The sequence below is a fragment of the Panicum virgatum genome, chromosome 6K (genome assembly GCF_016808335.1).
Source record: "Panicum virgatum strain AP13 chromosome 6K, P.virgatum_v5, whole genome shotgun sequence".
In the NCBI taxonomy this organism is placed as follows: Eukaryota; Viridiplantae; Streptophyta; class Magnoliopsida; order Poales; family Poaceae; genus Panicum; species Panicum virgatum.
Window position 1 is genome coordinate 32,769,330 of NC_053141.1, and position 22,052 is coordinate 32,791,381.

The window sequence follows — 22,052 nt, forward strand, 5'->3', positions numbered from 1 at the left end:
GGCGGTGACATGGCCACTAGCCGAGGTGGCCACGCCGAAGATGACATTCTCGTCGTTCGTGACCTGCATGGGCCACCATCGCCGAGAGGTTTTCGTCCTCGCAGATGAGAAGCGTCGTGTGATGGTATTACCGGCGCAGAAAAGGGCGCCGTCGTTACGGCATCGTCAGAGTTGTTATTGCCATGTCTCCGGTTGTGTCCAAGAATGATATGCAAAAAACAATACTACCATGGTCAGATTGACTCTGATTGAAATGTCTTGTCTTACTTATATTCTTCTCCCGAGAAGAGAATTAATTCTATTGTATCGGGATTCGTTATGTGTGTGCAATTTCTAGTCTCTGTTGATTCTCGAATCTGTTCCTGGACAGCCGCATGGTGTGACCCATGCAGATCCGTCGAAGTACGGATTGATGCCTCTTCAGTGTTGCTTCTCCCTAGATGCTGTTGTTGAAGAATATGGTCACGGTGGAAGCATGTGCCACCAATGTCGTCGCCGGCGAGCAGCCGCCCTTCTTCCGGTGGTGTTCTTCGCCGTGTGCCGTACCCCTGGCACACGACAAACATTCGTTCTTTTCATTCAAATTTGAAAACATGTTTCACTAAGTTTAACGAAATGCATGTTGCAAAGGATTATCAAATTAACTAAACATACCACTAGAAGTCCTTATTTCAAAATTTTGTATTTTTCTATGCGTGTATATCTCAATTTGAATATTCTGACTTTAATTCTAAGGGTACTAAAAAATTCAAAAAATGGCAAACAAATTCAGAAATTTATCATGATTGAACATGAACTACTTTTATGTGGTGTATTACCCATATAAAAAGTTTAGAACTCAAATTAATACTTGCAAATCATTATGCATACACACAAAACTTAAATCTTTAAAAGTATATGGATCTTTTCCGCAGAAACAACAGTTTGTAAGCAACATTTGTGAAAAAAGTGAATAATCCAACCATATTTTTACCAGAGCTTCTATATATGATGACATGAGATCGTGACAAATTTCATAATTTTTAGTTCACATTTCGAATTTATATAATTTATAAATGTTTATCCATAATATTTGTATTCATGAGCTAGTTCATTGTTTCGTGCTATTTACTTTTATTTTGCCGTGTGCAATAGGGCCAGCACACGACAAACACTAACCTTTACCGTGTGCCTAACTCCAACACACGGCAAAGGACACGCCATCCACGAGCCGTTATTGAAGCGTCAACGGGTCCATGACTTCGCCGTGTGCTGCCCCCGAGGCACACGGCTAAGAGTAAGGTTCGCCGTGTGCCAGTCCGGGAGCACACGGCGAACTTAATCTTCGCGGTGTGCTTTTATTTCGCCGGGTGTTTCGTTTTCTACGCACGGTATATTGGCTCTTCACCGTGTGTCCGAGAAATAGCACACGGCAAATCTTTAGGCACACGGCCGAACTCGCGGTTTCCGATAGTGAATACTACCATGGTCAGATTGACTCTGATTGAAATGTCTTGTCTTACTTATATTCTTCTCCCGAGAAGAGAATTAATTCTATTGTATCGGGATTCGTTATGTGTGTGCAATTTCTAGTCTCTGTTGATTCTCGAATCTGTTCCTGGACAGCCGCATGGTGTGACCCATGCAGATCCGTCGAAGTACGGATTGATGCCTCTTCAGTGTTGCTTCTCCCTAGATGCTGTTGTTGAAGAATATGGTCACGGTGGAAGCATGTGCCACCAATGTCGTCGCCGGCGAGCAGCCGCCCTTCTTCCGGTGGTGTTCTTGGCCAAGCATATCGCCGGCGAGCGGCGACCGGTCTTCTGGTCTTCTTCTTGAATGCAGGCGATTTGCCGTGAAGGCATCCAGTGTCGCACGTTGGTTGTAGCGCCGTGAAGGAGATTGCGGCATTTTCGATGGATGCAGGCTGTTCTCGGATGAGTCGCCGTGGTTAGTCACGGTTTGGTGTCGGATGCCTTCATGCTTCCTGTCATGGTGGCGCAGGCATGTCGATGTCGGAGTGGCCGTTCATGTTGATGAAGTTCTGAATCGTGGCCTTCGCGTCTCGTTCCCTCATTTCTTCGTTGTCGCCGCCGGCAAGTGGCTGCATTTGGTGATGAAGACGTCGAAGGAAATCTCGCCGTCTTGGACGCAAGGCATGTTGGTAACCGTTTGTCGCCAGCGTCGTTAATTGTTTCTTCTGTTCGTATGTTCTTGATCTCAGTGGAGAGCAATACGTGACTGATAACGTGTTAAAGTAGAAAGAAGAGACTAGAATGGAATGAACAAAGGATTCATTTATTGATTGAATGAACAATGTGATTACATATTTATACATGGTGAAAGAGTGTGTCCAAAGGACATGTCCCTTAGGCCAGTTTCAGTGGGGGTTTCATGAAGAGTTTCATAGTATTAAATATCATCAATTTTGCTGGTGTGGCAAGGAGAGAGAATGATGAAGTTTCATGGGATATGAGGAGAGTTTCATCACCATAAACTTATTTGGCACGGTTACTTAGTTCCTAGTCTAGGTATCTGTGTCCATGAAACTCCCACTAAAACTGGCCTTAGTGATTAGGCCACTTCAGGAAAGGTTCACATCCTTTCATGAAAGATCATGTCTATCTACTAAGAGGTGCCTCTCTATAAAAGGGTGCCAACTAATTGATCACTATAAATATAATTCTAACAAACACCTCTCGCACCGGCGCATGGGAGAGAAGCAGATGCGGGAGTTTAGAGATGTGTTGGAGCATTGTGGTTTGGAGGATGCAGGTTTCCGGGGTCTCCCTTACGCATGATAATAAACAGTTTGGGAGCCGCATCGTGAAAGTCCATCTAGACCGGGTGGTTCATACGAGAGCGTGGACTCACCTGTTTCCAGCGGCTGAGGTTCTTCACCTTGTTTCCCCTCGATCTGATCACTGTCCGCTAGTTTTACAAACTGTGCCGAAGGAGCAGGTGGCTAAGCGCAGGACTTTACGTTATGAAATAATGTGGGAACGTGAGGCTTCTTTGGAGCAGGAGATTGGAGCAGCTTGGCGGGAGGTGCCGAGCAAGCGAAATTTGGATGGCATTGCTGTCTTTGAAGCAGGTTATGTGCCGACTGCATGTACTAGGTTGATGGGCGCGCCCGAATTATGATGTGCATGGCTCTGTTTCTTGTTACTTTGCATTGTGTTCGTCTGGTGGTTATTATTGAATATTGATTCTTCTAAGGTGCCTGGTCGCATGTATCGTTTCATCTTATATTATGGGAATACCGTCAAATTAAAAGTCATTATGCAATTAATTATGTTAAGATGGAGGCATCAATTAGAAATCATGTGATTTCATTCATGAAATAAAACGCTGACCATTAACGACCCATGTTCATAATAGATGTAGAAATGAATTGATTATGATTTGTCTCATTTTGCATAGGTATTTTGCATCCACCTACACCGGGACTGAAACTGATAGACCTAACTTGATTGTCAGCATTAGTTCATGGAACATATCCGGTAATCAAAGGATGAAACATTATATCTACAAAAGAGGTAATAAAAAAAGCATAATTAACACACCTTTGTAGGTACTGAACAATGCAGTTACCAAGCAAATAAAATGCTTCAGTTCTGCAGATTCACATCACAGTATGGCTGGGACACATAGTGTTGCGGTTCCTTTGAAGTCTGCTCACATGGTTCTTTTTATCGTATTTGTTTTGTAACTGCTATTATTTAGTACCTACAAATAAACAGAATTGGTAGAGGTAAAAAAGTTAATCATAAGCTTTTAGCAACCAGTAGTTATGTACCTGACTATCCTACAAATAAACAGAATTGTTAGAGGTAAAAAATTACTAAATTAATCAGAAGCTTTTAGCTACCAGTAGTTATGTACCTGACTATAGGGAGTAATAAATTTAATCAGGGTGATTCTACACTGTAAAAGTAAAGGACAGACACAAAAGTTCTTCTATATTAAGCTCAAAAAATGGAGTGCTAAGCATTTTATCAAGCGAGCAAAAACCAATCCCAATTAGATTAATTTGAACCTTTTTCTTGGAAACCGTAAAAGAATTTACATTGCTGTTAAACAAAATTTACTTAATATATTTCCATGGAGGCAATATAGCTCTGGTGAAGATACGACACCTTGCGCGAACTAAACTATCATGCAAGTAAAGTATTCAGTGTGGTCTACGCTGCCGGAGCGCCCAGAGACTATCACAGTGGATGTTGGAAACGGTCAGTGTACCTTCTTTTGGACTGACCGTTGGATACATGGTCGTGCCATCAAGGAAATCGCTCCGGCCTTGCTGGCAACAGTTCCCCCAAAAGTTCAGAAACAAAGAACAGTGGCTCAAGGACTGCTGAACAGAACCTGGGTTAAAGATATCACCGGCGCTCTTACCGTACAAGTGCTTGTGGAATATCTGCAAATCTGGAACTTGGTTGAGAACCAAACGATCAATGCCATTGCTGAAGACAAGTTCCTTTATTTGGAAATGGACGGCTGACCGTTGCTTCACTACTGCCTCAGCCTATAGAGCTTTTTTCATTGGCCAGCAATCAATTCCTGGCGCCAAACTGCTCCGGAAGACCAATGCGCCTGGTCGCTGCAAGTTCTTTACCTGGCTCGTTTTACATGACCGTTGCTGGACCGCAGCAAGAAGAAAGCGACATAATCTACAGGATGACGACTCCTGTACTGCTTGCCTACAACTCCCAGAAACCATCTCGCACATCCTTATCGGCTGTGTGTATGCTCGGGTAGTTTGGTCTGCCCTCCTGCGTCGCTGCAACTGGAATTGGTTCCGGCTGACCACCGGCTTGACTGCCCATGGGGAGTTTGTTGATTGGTGGAGTTGGGCCCGGAAACAGGTGCCGGGTGTTGACAGGAAAGTGTTTGACTCGCTGGTCATTTTGGTGATTTGGCTACTTTGGAAGGAAAGAAATGATCGCGTTTTTCAGAGATCCAATCTGCCTCCCGCTATCTTAGTTTCTAAGATTTTGGATGAAGGGATGGCCTGGGCTTCGGCAGGTTTTAGACACCTGGAGAAGTTGTTCCCAGTGGTAGCTAGTCGTAGGTCGCAAAACCTGCTACTGGTTTAAGCGTTTTTTGTAATCTTGGGTTCGTGTGGTTCTAGGGAGCTCGCCATCGCGATCTTCCCTAAACCTTTGTACTCTCTCCTCTTAATGAAAAACGTGCTTAGGCACGGTCGCTAAAAAAAGTAAAGTATTCAGTGGAGCTATAGTTAGATGTCATGCAGAGGGAGACACCCCATACTTATGTCAAGATGTGCATAAATAAAGTATTAGCAAAACAATCACATTGATAAACGATTGCATTTGTTTTGGTCACAGACAATAGTCATACAATGTTTTCATTCTTCTAAGCTTGGAAAATAATGCTGGTAGAGAACCACTTAATTAAGCTAGCACTGTCAGTATATCTCAATTGAGGGATAGAAATATGGAGCTTGGTGAGCAAAACAGGTAAAGAAGATTTTATTTTTTTTAAAAAAAAGATGGAAAAAATGAAACTGAGATTAGCTACATTGGCTAATGCTGGTTTATACATGGGGGGGGGGGGGGGGGGGGGGGGGGTTGGCAGTTTGGGTACCATTTCTTCCTGGTTGTTTTATTTTAATCCTCGAATTTGTTTCTTTTGTTGTACGTGCCGGTTAATGGATAAATAACAGGTGTAATGAGGTAACCAACCTGATTAGATGAAGTACCTATTCCAGCGCTTGATCAGCCATGATTTGTTTCAAGCACCTGGACCTCAATCATAATGAGAGTAAAACAGCAGGGATACGATGAGTTTGCAATTATGGGTACAAACATGTTAGCTTTATTATAGACAGAAACTGGCACATTTACCTGGGATTGGAGACCAATTTCGTGTACATTTGTGGTAGTAGTAGGCAAGTGTGGCATGAGTTGTGGAGGAGAGGCGTGTTCAGCTTCATTGTTGGCTGCTGCAAGGAAACCTAATTTAGTTTGCTTAAGGTAGGTGCACTTTAGTAAATGAAGCAGAATATATCTTTGAGGAGTAAGTATAGCAAGGATGTCATCAACGGGAGCACGAACCTTGTTGGCGCTGAGGTCAGGGTTGGTTGTGCTTCAATCCATGATATCCATGACTACTGTTCTTTATATATACATCCCGGTCTTTCATTTCTTCCATTAAGATACACGAACCTGCAGTGCAGCAGGGAAGGACCTTCTCTATTCTCTCCACTTCGGTACCTGTTTGAAGCCATAACGCTAGCAAAATTCATTTTTTTTCTTTTTCATGAATATCTGTATACAATCAATAGAACCAATAAAATTTAACTTCATTTTGCGATCAAGAGGGAAATGAGAGAAAATTATGAATGCCTTGCGAGGAATGTGTCAGTGTGGACTGCATCATAACGCAACATCATGAACCCAACATGGCCATGCTGCAAAACAGAGGGGAATTCTCGGGACTATTCCATGAAACATAACCAAATGTTTGGAAGCAATATAAAAATAAAAGGGGGCAAAAAGAGGACATATGTAAGCTAGGTCGTCGAAATTCAGAGCTCAGCTGTGCACGGGGAGTCGGAGATGCAAATATTTATTGAACCAAATTAAGATGCAAGCAATGCCCTACAACTTGTTGTCCATGATTTCAACTCTACAGAATTAGGAGTAGTGAGCACTAACAAAAAGGTTCAATTCGAAAGTTAATTAACTAAGTAATTAACATACTTTTTTTTAGAATTAAAACTGCTAGTAAGTTCGCATGATATGATACCACTCGATCAGTAGTAGACCTGCGCCGGGAACCAGAACTTGCCACTTTCCATTGACACATACCCCGGCATGATGGAATCATCCAAAGGTTTTTTTGGCTTTAATCAGTTAACGAATCTACAAAAGGTACCATGGCCGAGCAAGTACATATGGAAATGAACAACGTATTAATCTCAAGTAGAGGTAATTACTTGGTCAAAGAAACCGGATATTAATAAACATAAGCAGAGATAATACAACCACCATTTTATGCTGAAAATGTGACTTAACCGCATATTGCCATAAAATTTGCTCTGCAACATGAATTATTGCATCATTCATAGTAGAGCAAGAACGTTTTTTTTTAAATTAATAATAATCGTAGAATAGAAAAAGTTTAAATAAAGATTATTGATTTCCATACACATCGCAAGCACAGGATAAAATGTACATTGTTCACACACAAAAAAAAACACAGTACCACCTTAGAATTTGGAACATAAGCATTAAATCTATGCAGGAATATCATGTGCATATAATCAGACAACAGGCTATCATACTAATTCTGGATAGGGATGAAAACGGTCGGAAACGGTAATTATTCGGTAATCAGTTTTTTGGTCGTTTTTCTTTGATTGCGAATAAATAGGATATAGAATCTTGTATACAAATTTGTATTCTTGTTTTGAGCATTGAGCTTGTAAAGATTCATAAAAGGTAAACCTTAAATTCATCCTATATTTTCTCAAATGATAGATATAAAATTCGGTATGGATTCGGAAACAAATTCGGTATTTTTTTCACCTTTTTTTGTTGTAGGGAGCAAATAATGCATAAAATAATTTATGCAAAATTTTATTCTTATTTGTAATAATATGCTTGATAATATAAGAAATGATCACCATCAAATTTTATACATATCTATTTTAAAATATTAAATTTATTCTAAGAGTTCAGATTACCACTTTCATCCCTAATTCTGGAAGATCCTTTTCTCTCTTATATGAACAAATGAAGATGCCATATAAATTGACCACAGGTCTAAATAGCATCATATTTGTGAAGAATCGGAAATGGCTTGACCTGTATGTTATTGAAACAGGCCACACACGGATCGAGATTTCACTCAGGCAAAACAACCTTACCTGTAAGCTGTATATAATTGTCAAAACTGATTGTGGTTGAGACAAAGTTGAATGACTGATCTGTGATAAAATGAAGTAAGGAACATTTATTTTCTGCAGGTGCAGTTAACGGATTATTACAATATTCTTAATCAATTAGAGTAAGCTAAGTTTCTGAATATCATTTTCCATTCTATTACATGTCACCCCGAAGCTAATGTGCTTTATAGCAATCTACGTTACCCCGATACGTCCAGGAGACCACGTATCCCGTATCCGATACGTATCGGATACGGATACGCCAGGGATATGCCGGGGATACGTATCCATCACGTATCGGCGTACTGGGCCGCAATGGGCCTTGAAACTCAGCTTTGGATACGTATCTGTTGCCGTATCGGCCCAGCAGAGAGAGGAGCGCGGAGAAATCAGAGAGCAGAGAGGAGCGCTCGCAGGGAAGACGGACCTACCTGCTTGCCTGCGCAAACGCGTTCGCCCGCGCCGCCGGGAGAAGCTGCTGCCGCCGAGCCTCCGCCTCCCCCTCCCCTCTTCCCCATCCGCGCGAGGAGTAGCCGTTGGCCGGCTGCTGTTTCCCCGTCGCCTCCTCTGGTCCTCCATCCGTGCGAGGAAGAGAGGTTGGGAGGGAGAGAGGGTTGCATGGCGCCGCGAGCTCGGCCAGCTACCTCGTGCAGCTCAGCGACACCAGGCACTTCAGGGAAGACAGGCTGCCAGCGGGAGCTCCCTGCTGTTGGGGAAAAGGGGCCACCTCCTAGAGCGGCGCGAGGATGAGGAAGATCGTGCCGCTGGGAAGAGATCTGGCCGGAGTTGGGGTCGATCCGGCAAGCGGCAGAGCAGGATGGAGGAACGAGCCGGCGGCAGGCGACTTGTGGCGGCGGCGGCGTTGCGTTGTGGAAGGGGAGCAGCCGCAAGAGAGAACGGCGCCGGCTGTGTTGTATGCGTGGCGCCGGCTGTGTTGTATGCGTGACTCTGCAAGCACGTGAGTTGGGACAGGGGGGCTAGGGTAAGTTTGGGCTGGTTGGGCTAAGTGGTGAGTGGGCCGGTGACTAGCAGCCCAATAGCCTATATCTGTCTTTATTCTTTTCTTTTTTCCTTTTAAAACATGTTTTGCCGCTGCTTGCAAACATTATTGGTGGAGGAAATACTTTGTGGTGCTGCATTATTATTATTATTATTTTATTTTTTAAATAGTAAACGTATCCGCATATCGGGTTTTTTAGGAAATTACCGTATCCGCGTATCCGTATCCTTTCGATACCGATACACGTATCCGTATCCGTGCAACTTAGATAGCAATTGTAGCAGCCACAGAAGCATAAAGGGGGAGCATGACAACTAATTGTACTGGAAAACCAAGAACTAAGCAGTAGAAATGAATTTATGAGAAAAACTAAGAGCGTGTGGCATGGAAGAGAAAGTCGTACCAATTATTCTCCTGTTTTGTTCCTCTGAACCATCCTTTCAATCGGGAGTGTGAGAGGATTTATGTGGCATAGAGGACGCCTGAACAGCTTGATTTCCCGCTGCGTGCGCTTGGTGTTCATGTGGTTGTCGAACACGTTGGCGATGTTCTTGATGACACCCAGCTCCCTCGTCAGAGACACCCTAGCAGCAAGAAACATGTACTTGCAGTCATCAAAAAGTAATGAAAAGCAGGCCAGGCAGGCAGTCGCCTATCCAGAAGGCAGAGATTTCCATGGGAACAAGACCTTGCTGCCGTAGATAGCTCATGGGATCGAGCTGACAGAGGTTGAGGCACGATCTGAGTCTTAGGCTGTCCGCAGTGGGCACTGGAAAAGAAATGCTACGGTACTATCCAGTACCACTTTTAGGGGAAAATTCTCCGCAGCGGGTACTGGAAGTGGAAGCCCGTGCGCCATCGTTGCGGACGAGCCGCCGTCCGGGATTCCCAAAGGAGTGAAGCGTCTGCTACCGCTTCCCGAGGCCGCCAGCGCCAACTACCCCGGTTCTCCCGCCTTGCTAGGAACGGCCACCACCCGGCCGTGGCTCGACCGCCGCCTCCGCCCAGAGCTCGAGCAGTAGCAGCGGCGCCGCTGCAGGAGAAGCCGCCCGGAGCTGCTGCTGCAGCAGTGCTGCCGCGCGCGTGCCACGGCCTGAGCTCGGCGCGGCGGAGCTCGAGGTGGGCGAGCTCGAAGCCGCCGAGCTCGCGGCGGAGGCATGCGCGGTGGCCGCGAGGGGGCGCGTCGAGGCGAGGGACCCGCGGTGGCCGCCCGGAGCTGCTGCTGCCCCGAGGAGGTGGACGACCCAAGGCGGTGCGGCGTGGAGGTGCCTGGCTCGTCATGAAGGAGACGTGGAGGCAGCGGACGAGCAGGGCAGGGAGATGTCGTGGGGGGCGGCGGAGGAGCAGGGGAGGGAGGAGTCGTGGGATTTGGGGAAGGAGGGGGCGAAGGAGGAGCCGGAGAGAGGGCAGGAGGTAGGGCGCCGCCGCCGGTGAGAAGCCGCCTCCCTCCGCCCTCGCACCACCGCCCCGCCGCGGATCGAGGCGATGCCCCGCCGCGGCTGCACCGTCCCGCCGAGGCCGCCCCGCCACGGCGCTCCGGCCCGTCGAGGCCGCCCTCCGCGGCCGCGCCGCCCCGCCGAAGCTGCCCCGCCGCGGTGCTCCGGCCGGCCGCGGCCGCACCGCCCCGCGTCGTGCCTCCACGCGGAGATGGAGCAAGGAGGGCAGAGAGCCGCCGGAGTGCGGCAGTGCACAGAGAGAGAGAGGAGGGAGAAAGAGAGAGGGGGGCGGGAGTAAATAAAAAAAGAAATTATGACATGCGGGTCTATTTCTTGGTAGTTGGTATATAGAGGATGAATGGGTGCAGCGAAACTAAATATAGAAAATATAGAGAAGAGAATTTCGATGACTAAACAGAAATATTTCTTTTAGGATGAAAATAGAGGATGAAGAGTGCGCATAGCGTAATGGACGGCACCTTGCCGACCATCACACATGATGCTCTCAAGTTTCATTCCATGCGACAGAAACACAAAAGTTCAGATGGTGAACGACCATTTCTTGTCCGGATTCATCTGCAAAGCTTCACATCTTTGTTGTCCGGATCAAGATCAATGGGATCTGCAGCATTTGTGCAGGTTACACAAACCATGTACTTATGGCAATGGCATAGTTTAAAGACCGAACAAATTTAAATGTAGCTATACGCGAACGCCTGCGAATTGAATGGTTTCACCAGCAACACGTTTCTTCCCATGAATTTGACGCAAACTGACGAGCGAACCGACAAAGTTCAAGGACGTCAGGTGACCAAGGCATGCAGCAGTTAAATCAAATCAAATGAAATTGAGCGGACTCGACCAAGCAGCTGAGGCAGTACATACAAATTAAATCTGTGAAAGTAGTACAAATCAGTTCATGATCTATACTCCAACTATCTATGGTGGATTCAATTCACTGCTTGTTTTCACCCTAAGTGCTCTTTGTTTTGTGTCACAATGATATAAGATATATTTGATATATGTACCTAACACAAAAAATATCTTGTTTGATGGGCTGATGGAACTGTTCCATTTCTAGAATTCCTGTGGTTCAAAATTTTTCTTTTTTGTGGAGAGAGAAGTTTGCAATATGTGGTGGTGCAAAAATTCATAATCTGTGTTCATTCGCTCCTTCCTATTTACTACTTCATCTCAAATTATGAATCGTTTTGACTATTCTAGGTGAATAGTCATCTAGGTATAATATGTATAGCAAAATCTATATGTATCTAGCTAGAAAATTCAAAACAGTTTTGTGATTTATTCCTTGGTTGGATTGAAGATTAAGTTACGGGTGAAAATATGGTTTGATCAAATATTATAGGTGAGCAGGAGGGCCACACTTGGAAGGTGGTTGCCGACGGTTCGATGGGCCTAGTCGACCTCATCCATTCCCTCCTTCACGCTTAAATGCACAAGCGACAGAAACTTCAGTCTGGAAGGTGAATGTGGAAAGCTTTCGTTGTCTTTGTTGCCCGGATCGAGCTCGATTGAGCTGGTGGCGTCGGCGAGGAACGCTGGGGAGGCGGCATGCATCATCATCGCTGCTTTCAATTAGCTGACTGATGATAGACACCCTCATTCCGTCCCATGTTTTTCTGCCAAAATTCATGCTACCATTCTCCCGATTACACTGAAAATACACGGCAGCTCCAGATAACTGTATAGCTATGTCCACAGTTGGATTGTCACGGCAACGTCAGGCACATGATAATTTTGTTGTCTGAAATGGGAGAACAATGTCGTCCTCTCGGAAGGACACATGTAAGTGGACTCGGGCTTTAGTTCAAGCATACGCTAGTAAAGAAATGCTTATATGTCTCGGTTGGAAAATCCCTTAAGTGATTTCCCATGCAGAACCACCATTCTAAAATAAAAGTGCTCCCTGCCCTATCGTGGCAGGATCACTACTACACAAACAAGCCTACACAAACAAGCTTTTTTGTCCTGGTTCCAAATCCCCCCTTTCATCTCGGTTTTGGAACCGGGACAATGAAGCCGGGACAAAAGGCCCGGACCCTTTAGTCCCGGGTGAAATAACCGAACTAAAGGCCATGTGTAACGTAAAAAAATATTCTGTGCAACTCAGAACTCGAACTCGAGATGCCTTGCCTCGCGTGTAATTTCTTTACCACCCCACCTACACACCACATATGACTTTAGAATGAATGCATTCCTGTTAAACTAAAAGGACCCTTTTGTCCGGGTTGGAGCCACCAACCGGGACAAAAGGGGTCCTTTTGTCCCGGTTGGTGTTACCACCCGGGACTAAATGTCCAGAGCCCTTTGTCCCGGTTGGAGCCACCAACCGGGACAAAAGGGGGTCCTTTTGTCCCGGCTGGTGCCTCCAATCGGGACAAAAGGCCCCTGTCCTCCCCGCTGGCCTGGCTAACCATTGGACCCGGGACAAAAGCCACCTATTTTCCCGGGCCTAAAAGCAACCGGGACAAATGGCCTGGAACAAAGGCCTATTCTGTAGTAGTGGATCCACCTTTAGTCCCGGTTGGTGTTAAAGTCCTTTTTTTATTTTTTTTTATTTTCCTTTCAATTCATTTCTTTATTATTTTGTTGACTTGCTGGACGACTAGCTTAGAGTCGCCGTAGATGAGTAGTCTTTTGATGCCAAGAGATATTGCCAGGTTGTTATCGCCATAAATTGGGCCGAAATCAAGATGGGCTTAAAGCAGAAGACTAAAGAAGGCTTGTAAATCGGCTCCTGCGTGAGCATATGGGCCACATTGGCCGTGTATCCTTAGATTTAGTTTAAGATTAGAGATAGAGTCCAATCGGGACAAGATTAGTTTAGATTGTTTCCCAAGTCTCCGGACTATAAATATGTATCCCTTGTTATTCGTAAGAGAGCGTCATCACAACTCGCAAACAACAACTCTCGGCGCATCGCCACCCCTAACTCTAGGGTTTCATCCAAGTAAGTGCCATGCTGCCCTGATCGCTTCTTGCGATCAGGGCAGTATTGTTCTTGCTTTTACCTTGGTATTACTCGTACTGAAGCGTTTTTGATGGCGAGTAGTACTAGTTATCTTGATGTTCGTAGCGTGGCTATTAGTAGATCCATTGTGCTTTGTTGCTTATCATCTACGAATATCATGTTGTCTCTGTGCAGTCACGTTCCAATCTCATGCTAGTTCTTATCGCATAGAATTAGTCGCACAGGGACAACACCCTGCTTCTTCCATGTTTACTAGATCCGATCTGTTGTGGTTTGCTCTTATCTTAAGAGTTGGCATAATATCTGTTAGGTTAGGCCTTGCAAACGGATTGGATGATCCGGTGGTGTAGTAGATGCTTTATCTTAGCCTTAATAGGGATTGTTCCGGGAATCGGCTCTTGCTAGTTCTTAGGCCTCTGTTTTTAGGTTATGGTTCAGTTGTTTGTTACGTTCGCTAGGCCTAGTCACGTGTAGGATGTTCCGATCTAGCAGTGAAGCTGTTATCATCGTGGATTAAGGTCAATTAGATTTGGTTGAAGCAGTTTTATAGTGATTTACTCTATTTGTCATATCCGGATACAATCAGATCCCGTCTGACACCGGGACTCAATCGGCTCTTCAAAGCCGATGCAAGAGTCGTCCTGGGAAGCCGACCACGGCTCGGACTTACGTTTACACGTGTCTTTGTATGCAGAAAACTATTCGGAGCACGTCTGCACCCTCCTGATCGGGTATAGGTCAGGTGGCACGCCCGGTTTTGACACCTCCTCCGGGCACGTGACGGAATTTGCGGGCCGTCGACGAGGGAGCAGTGCCTCTAGCGCCCTAGCGACCTCCCGGATCTTCGTGTTGCCCGTCGTTGCTCACCGGTGGGTTTCGGATGACAACACATTCTGGCACGCCCGGTGGGACCCTCGGCAACAACATCCATCGCAATGATGACCGGAGCTCAAGATCAAGAACCCGCTCCCAAGCCCGTCACATATGAAGAGCTTCCTCCTGAACACAAGAAGAAGTATGACGAGATCAAAGCTCTGCTGGAAGCCGATCTCATCGGCTCTTTTGAGAGGACTCGCAACCATGACATCAAGTGGAAGGGGTTCTCACCAGAAGGCACTCTGGACAATGTGGATCTGTCTGTACCATCTGAAGAACGCACCAGAGCCCTGCGTCAGGAGATGAACTACATGGTGGCCCATGCGCTTCATCGGCACTCTCAGAGCCTGATGAACGAGGTTGAGCGCATGGCGCACCGCGTCATCCAGGAGATAATCAAGAACCAGTACTCTCCATCGGGGCCAACCCTGGGGAGTCACACAAAGGAAGCTGCACTGCATTCTAGACCGCAACTGCCATTCTCATTTGTAGCCCCCAGACCACAGAGCTCGCCGATCTACGTCGTCCACAAGATCGGCGGTGATCCTGGAGAAGGCCAATTCCTCACCGAGCCACCCAAGGAGATCCCGCACGGCTACACGTGCGCCTACATCCCAGACAGCGTCAGTCCAGCACGCTCGGTGTAGATGGTGAACCCAGGAGCTTCTGGAGCAGACGCAGAGAAACAAGCGTGGCTGGCAAAGTACGCTACTGGGCCGAGTGCTGAGCCATCGGCCCCAGGAGTTCTTAGTGTGGAGCAGGTCAGCACAATACTAAGAGACCAGTTCGGCATCCTGCCCAAGAGGAAAGCGATCGGCTATTCCAAGCCGTATCCAAGCGACTGTGACTTGATCCCACTGCCACCCAAGTATCGGCTTCCTGAGTTCACCAAGTTCAATGGATCGGAGGGAGCCAGCTCCATCGAGCATGTGAGCCGATACTTAACGCAGCTTGGGATGATCTCAGTGTCGGATCCATTGAGGGTCCGGTTCTTCGGCCAATCCCTTACAGGCCCAGCCTTTGGATGGTACGCGTCGCTAGCTCTGGATTCGATTCGGACTTGGAGGCAGCTTGAAGATCAATTCCATACCCAGTACCAGTCGGAAGCTGTAGAAGCCGGAATCGCCGACCTCGCTCAAGTCAGGCAGAAGCGAGGAGAGACCGTGTCAGAGTACATACAGCGCTTCAGGGAGGTCAAGAACCGATGCTACTCATCACGCATCACAGAGAAAGAGGCAGTCGATCTGGCCGTCCTAGGACATGCTAAGCCGATCAAGGATGCGGCTTTCCAGTTGGAGCTTATGTCTCTGGTGCATCTGGTGCAGAAGCTTACCGCATACGAGCATTATCATCCTGAGCTGTACTAGGACAAGTTCAAGCGCCATGTAAACATGGCACAAGCTGAAGAATCTGACGACTCGGGCGAAGAGCAAGAAGTAGCCGTGGCAGAGTGGACCCGGGGGGCAAATCCTGTCCCATGCAAGTGGATCAAGCAGCAGGGGCTTGTGAAGGGCTTCGACTTCGACATAACCAAAACAGAGCAGATATTCGACCTGCTCCTCAAAGAAAAACAGCTGAAGCTCCCAGAAAATCACAAGCTGCCGACGGCACAAGAGTTGCAGGGAAGGCTATACTGCAAGTGGCACAACTCGTTTACTCATGCCACTGGCGAATGCAAGCAGTTGCGCCACCAGATCCAATCGGCTATCGAGCAGGGCCGATTAATCCTGGCTCAGCATACTATGAAGGTGGACACAAAGCCCTTCCCACAAGCTAACGTGGTGGAACTGTCAGACTTCAGGTTCAAGGGCCAGGACTTGGCATTCCACATCAACATGGTGGGACCTATGCGCCGCTATGACAAGCAGAGGAGAGAGGCCGCTTCTGGCAAGCGGCCGCAGAATGAACACGAGTTGGAACAGCAGCATGTGACCGAAGAGCAAGTGCGTCACATCCGTAATCAGCTTCTAGCTTCTAATTGGTTTCTGGAGAAATACCAGTATCAGTACAACCTGCGCCGCCGACGCGAATCGGAAGAAGACGAGTACGAGCACCGCACGGGAAGGACGTTGGGAAGGCGCCAGGCTATACGAGACCACTGGCACTGCCCGTTCTTCAGGTACTGTTGGAACTCCGGCATGAGCCGATTACCTACTATAGATGATTGCTTGGAGTGCAGGCCACGAGGGCACCAACAGGACAAGACATCGGTGTTCCGGCGTTTGGGGCCCAGGACACGTCAGCACAATCATGTGAGGCGACCATCCAGAGGAAATTCCGAGCCAGAGGAAGACGACAGGTACCATCGCCCACGGTGGTGTCCTGACGGGCTCAATCGGTCGCAGAAGCGCAGAATATAGCGCTTGCGCAACCTCGAAGATGCAGAAGCAAAGTATCTTGACGTGCTGAAGAAAGCACGTCCGGATCTCGCGGAGCAAGTTAGGCGACCGCAGAGGGAAGTGAGGCGCCCCCCGAGGATGGAGTGGCGCCCCAAGCAGACAAAAGCCGATGAGAAGCCATCGGCTGACGTGAACATGGTGTTCGTGCTCCCGTCGGAGTTTCGAGTACCCCAACCGGAGGAATTGGCCATCGCGCCGCTGGATCTTGGCCCACGGCCAATCATTTTCGAGAAGCCCAAGGAGAAGAGCTACAAACACCTGAAGGGGTTATATCTCAAGGGCTTCATTGACGGCAAACCTATGAACAGGATGTTGGTCGACACTGGTGCTGCAGTGAACCTGATGCCATATTCTGTGCTGCGCCGATTGGGTCATTCTTCTGCCGACTTGATCAAGATCAATGTGATGCTCAACGACTTTAATGGACAGCCATCAGAGGCGATGGGGGTTCTTAATGTGGAACTGACAGTGGGCCGCAAGACTGTGCCGACGTCATTCTTCATCGTTAACAGCAAGAGCACATACACGGTGCTGCTTGGAAGAGACTGGATTCATGCCAACTGTTGTATCCCTTCCACAATGCACCAGTACCTCGTCCAATGGGATGGCGATGAAGTAGAGGTGGTCCTTGCAGATGATTCAAGCGAGGTCTCGGTCGCGGATATGAACGCCTGGGATGCGGAAGGACAAGAGCCGATTTCCGGGATCGCCCTGGAAGACTGTGATCGGATTGAGGCGACAAAAAACGGGCTGAGGCTGGTCTTATCCACTGGCCTCACAGAATAGATGCGCCCTGGCTAGCTACGGGGTGTAAGGAAAATAGAGAGGCCGATCCCGGCGATCGGCCCCGAAAAATAGAAAAATTCTGTTTTTGGTCGGAATTGTTACATCATGTACGCATGAAGGCCTCCTGTAGTAGTTGGCTATCTATTGACTATTGGGTTCCGAGAAATAATAGAAGTATAGAAGCGGCCAGCCCGTGCGGTTGGCCATATTTTTCTTGTCATCTCCCTGTGTTTGCTGCTGACATTGTGGATAGTGAAGATTCGCTCGCATTCGCAGTCGATTTTTTAGATGACGGCAAACTTGGATACGGATTTACGTCAGCTGATGATTTGGAAGAGGTTGACATCGGTCCTGGGGATGAGACACGGCTGACATTTATCAGCCGTAAGTTGGATCCGGTTTTGCGAGAGGAAATGATCACATTGCTAAAAGAATACCGGGATTGCTTTGCATGGGACTACACGGAAATGCCTAGATTGTATAGAAGCATAGTCGAGCATCGGCTCCCGCTCAAGAAAGGGTTTCGGCCGTTTCAGCAACGAGCACGTCAGATGAAGGCCGAAGTCCTAGAAGAAGTTAAGAAAGAGGTGGAGAAGATGCTGGATGCTGGGTTCATCAGGCCGTGCCGGTATGCAGAATGGATCTCCAGTGTGGTACCGGTACAAAAGAAAGACGGCCGATGGCGTGTCTGCGTCGATTTTAGAGATCTCAACAGGGCAACTTCGAATGATGAATACCCAATGCCTGTTGCAGAGACGTTGATCAACGCCGCTGCTGGCCACAAAATGATGAATTTCATGGATGGCAACGCCGGTTACAACCAGATCTTCATGGCCCCAGAGGACGTGAACAAGACTGCGTTCAGAGTACCAGGTGCAGTTGGCTTGTTCGAGTACTTGGTTATGACTTTCGGACTGAAAAATGCTGGTGCAACGTACCAATGTGCTATGAATTACATTTTTCATTATCTCATCGGCAAGCTGGTAGAGATCTATGTTGATGACGTTGTGGTCAAGTCCAAGTCAACTGCAGGGCATTTAGAAGATTTGCGTCAAGTTTTAGAGCGGACTCGAAGGTTTGGGCTCAAAATGTACCCAAAAAAGTGTGCCTTCGGTGTATCGGCCGGTCAATTTCTGGAATTCCTAGTGCATGAAAGGGGAATCGAGATCGGCCTAAAAAGTCAAGAAGCCGTAAAGATGATGAAGCCACCTACTACAAAGGAGTTACAGAAACTCATCGGTAAAATTAACTTTGACAGGCGATTTATTTCTAATCTGTCCGAACGTATTGAGCCGTTTATGGGTTTAGTAAAGATCAAATCCGATGATGAGTTTCGTTGGGGGGCAGAACAGCAGCAAGCTTTCGATGAAATCAAAGAATATTTGTCAAAGCCTCCAGTATTGGTTCCTCCTCAGCAAGATAGGCCGTTCTATGTGTACCTATCCGTTGGTGACACTTCCATTGCTTCGGTGCTAGTCCAGAAGCATGATGGCCAGGAGAGGGTGGTTTTCTACCTCAGCAGACGCATGTTAGACGCCGAGACCAGGTATCCTGAAATCAAGAAGCTTTGTCTTTGCTTATACTTTACATGTACAAAGCTTCGCCATATTTTGCTCTCGGCAGAAACAATTGTCATATGCAAATCAGATGCCATAAAACATATGCTGTCGGCTCCTGTCCTGAAAGGCTGACTTGGAAAATGGATGTTTGCATTGTCAGAGTTTGATATCCGATACCAGCCTGCAAAAGCAGTCAAGGGACAAGCACTGGCGGATCTTGTTGCGGACAGGATCAGCACTGATATTGCTGCAGTATTTATTCGTGCTTGGGCTATGTTCTTTGATGGATCGGCTTGTGATGATGGGTGCGGTGTGGGAATTCTGTTGGTCTCGCCTCGTGGGGCGACATATTCCTTTTCCATCAGAATTACTGCCCCATGCACCAATAATTTGGTGGAATATGAAGCCGTTCGCAAAGGGATGGAACTTCTCCTTGAAGTTGGAGCAGAGGCGGTGGAAATTTTTGGGGACTCAAAATTGGTGATTTCTCAGCTCACGGAGGAATATAGGTGTGAGAGCGAGGCTCTTTTCCCAATATGGATGCAGTGCCGTGAGTTGATGTCACGATTCAGGTACATCAATTTCCACTGGATACGCAGGACTCTGAACAATGAAGCCAATGATTTGGCACAGATGGCTTCCGGGTACAAGGAAGGAGCCGATGGGGTCGACGTGGAGGTTCAGTTTCTTGAACCCGGAGACTGGAGAGCCGATATCTTCAATTACTTGAAGGATTCGGCTCGGGGGGCACCCAGAAGGATAAGACTCAAGGCCATGAAGTACGTTCTGATAGGGGATGACATGTTCTACAGGACCTTGGAAGGACTACTGCTCAAATGCCTGGGACCTTCAGAGTCAAATCGGCTCTTGCATGAGGTTCATGAAGGAGCCTGCGGTACTCACCAATCGGCTCATAAGATGAAATGGCTGATTAGGCGATCGGGTTATTACTGGCCTACTATGCTTGAAGATTGTTTCAAATATTACAAGGGATGTCAAGCATGTCAGAGGTTTGGTAAAATTCAGATAGTGCCAGCATCAGTGATGAATCCTATCATCAAACCCTGGCCATTCAGAGGATGGGGCATGGACATGATTGGACAGATCAACCCGTCGTCTAGCAAGGGTCACCAATGGGTCTTAGCTGCCACAGATTATTTCACAAAGTGGGTAGAGGCAGTGCCCATGAGGACAGTAGCATCGAGAGATGTGATCAGCTTTGTCAAAGAACACATCATTCATTGATTTGGGATCCCTCAGACCATTACGACCGATGGAGGATCGGTCTTTATATCAGAGGAATTCAGAAAGTTTGCCGATGACATGGGGTTAAGCTGATCAGATCATCTCCGTATTATGCCCAAGCTAATGGACAAGCTGAGGCATCCAACCAGAGCCTTATCAAGCTCATAAAGAGAAAGATTGATGAATACCCTAGGCGTTGGCATGAGGTGTTATCAGAAGCTTTGTGGGCATATCGTATTTCGTGTCATGGGTCCACCAAGACGTCGCCGTACCATCTAGTCTACGGCCAGGATGCTGTGCTACCATGGGAAATCACGGCTGGATCAAGGCGTGTTGAGTTTCAGAATGATCTATCTGCTGAACAGTATGCAGCCTTGATGAACGATAATGTGGAGGACCTGACAGAGCTAAGGCTTTGGTCATTGGAAAAAATCAAAAAGAACAAAGCTAAGGTTGCCCGTGCATACAACAAGAAGGTCAAGCCTAAAGATTTCCGAGTCGGAGATTTGGTTTGGGAGGCGGTATTGCCATTGGGAACTAAAGACAAAAAGTTTGGTAAATGGTCTCCAACTTGGCATGGGCCGTATAAGGTTGATCAGGTTTTGCCTGGGAATGCATACATGCTCGAGGAAATGGACGGCGTCAAGTTTCCCGTTGCTGTCAATGGTCAGCATCTCAAGAAGTATTTCCCGAGCATGTGGGAAGGCGAGTAACGAAAAGCCAATGAGATCCATCTGGCTGCAGTGTAATAGGCCAACACGTTGAGTTGGCCGCGCAAAAAAAAAGAATCATGAAAGGCCAACACGTTGAGTTGGCCAGTAAAAAAAAATCATCATGACAGGCCAACACTTTGAGTTGGCTAGTGAAATATATGAAAAGCGAACAGCCGATGTGTGGCCATCGACTTAAGATGTTTTTAAAGAACTGTTACGAGTTTCAAGTTAACAGGCAGTACTAATTCTCTCTTGAGCCTATCTACTGGTTCAGGAATTCCTCTATGGCATGGATGGCTTCAGTACGAACGGCGTCTGCTCGTGCTACAATCGCTTCGTCATCCTTGTCATCGCCTGTAACTATCTGCCGACTCAAGGTGCTGATCTCTGCAAACTCTGTTTGTATCTGCTTGGATATTTCCTGGGCTTCTTTCTTGGAGTTTGCAATGGAGGTTTCCTCGGCTTGGATGAGTTCTTTGGTGGTGCGGACCTTTGCTTCGAGTTCCGCCAGTTCTTTCTTCAGGAGGTCGAGTCGGTTCGTGTTGGCAGACACGTCAGCTTTGATATCTAGAGTTGCTTTCTTCTGGTTGAGGGCCTTGCACTTTTGGGTAATGTCAGCTTTCAGAGAAGTTTGGGAGCGACGTGCTTCCATCCTTTGTTGTGCTTTACTGACTTCTATCCGAAAGAATGGGAGGTTGCTGGCTGACCAGAGCTTGATTTGCAATGACTCTGGGAGTTGGGGTTCTATTTGCTCGAAGATGTTCTTTATGTTGCTAGAATCATCAACCAGAGCGGTGATTGGAGCAGACAGAAAATCCTTGATGAGTCGAAGCTGATGTGTCAAGTTAGCCGATTGCTGCGGAGGTAATGCTTTTGCTCCAGGGACAGTCAGACCCATTGATGCTGGGTCGAAGGAAAGTAAACCTGAAATGTCAAAGCTCTGTGGACATTTCTGGAGTTAGAACAATATACATTTATGAAGTTATCGGCTGGTTCAGAATTGGTTTCATGATATTACCTGTTCTGAAGAAGAAGTGTTGGTCGGTTCAGGAGCAATCGTCCCATCAGAGCTGGTATTAGCGTCAAGAGCATCAACCGTATCAGCTTGTTCCTTGCTTGCATCCATCAGTGCATCAGGAGTTATAGCCGTCT

At 47.1% G+C, this 22,052-nt stretch overlaps 1 long non-coding RNA gene across 14 annotated transcripts; it reads right to left on the reverse strand.

The window, feature by feature from the left end:
- Positions 1–210: 210 nt before the first annotated feature.
- Positions 211–10,576, reverse strand: LOC120712245. 14 transcript variants are annotated; one of them, XR_005690803.1, is made up of 7 exons: positions 9,583–10,576; positions 9,298–9,478; positions 7,877–7,936; positions 6,060–6,415; positions 5,850–5,947; positions 5,688–5,744; positions 3,338–3,708 (listed from the first exon to the last, which is right to left on the reverse strand). It is a non-coding gene; the product is annotated as an uncharacterized LOC120712245 (long non-coding RNA). The 14 variants fall into 14 exon arrangements; XR_005690811.1 differs by having other exon boundaries at positions 6,060–6,218; positions 9,583–10,574; XR_005690805.1 differs by lacking the exon at positions 7,877–7,936 and having other exon boundaries at positions 9,583–10,574.
- Between the last annotated feature and the right edge of the window lie 11,476 nt (positions 10,577–22,052).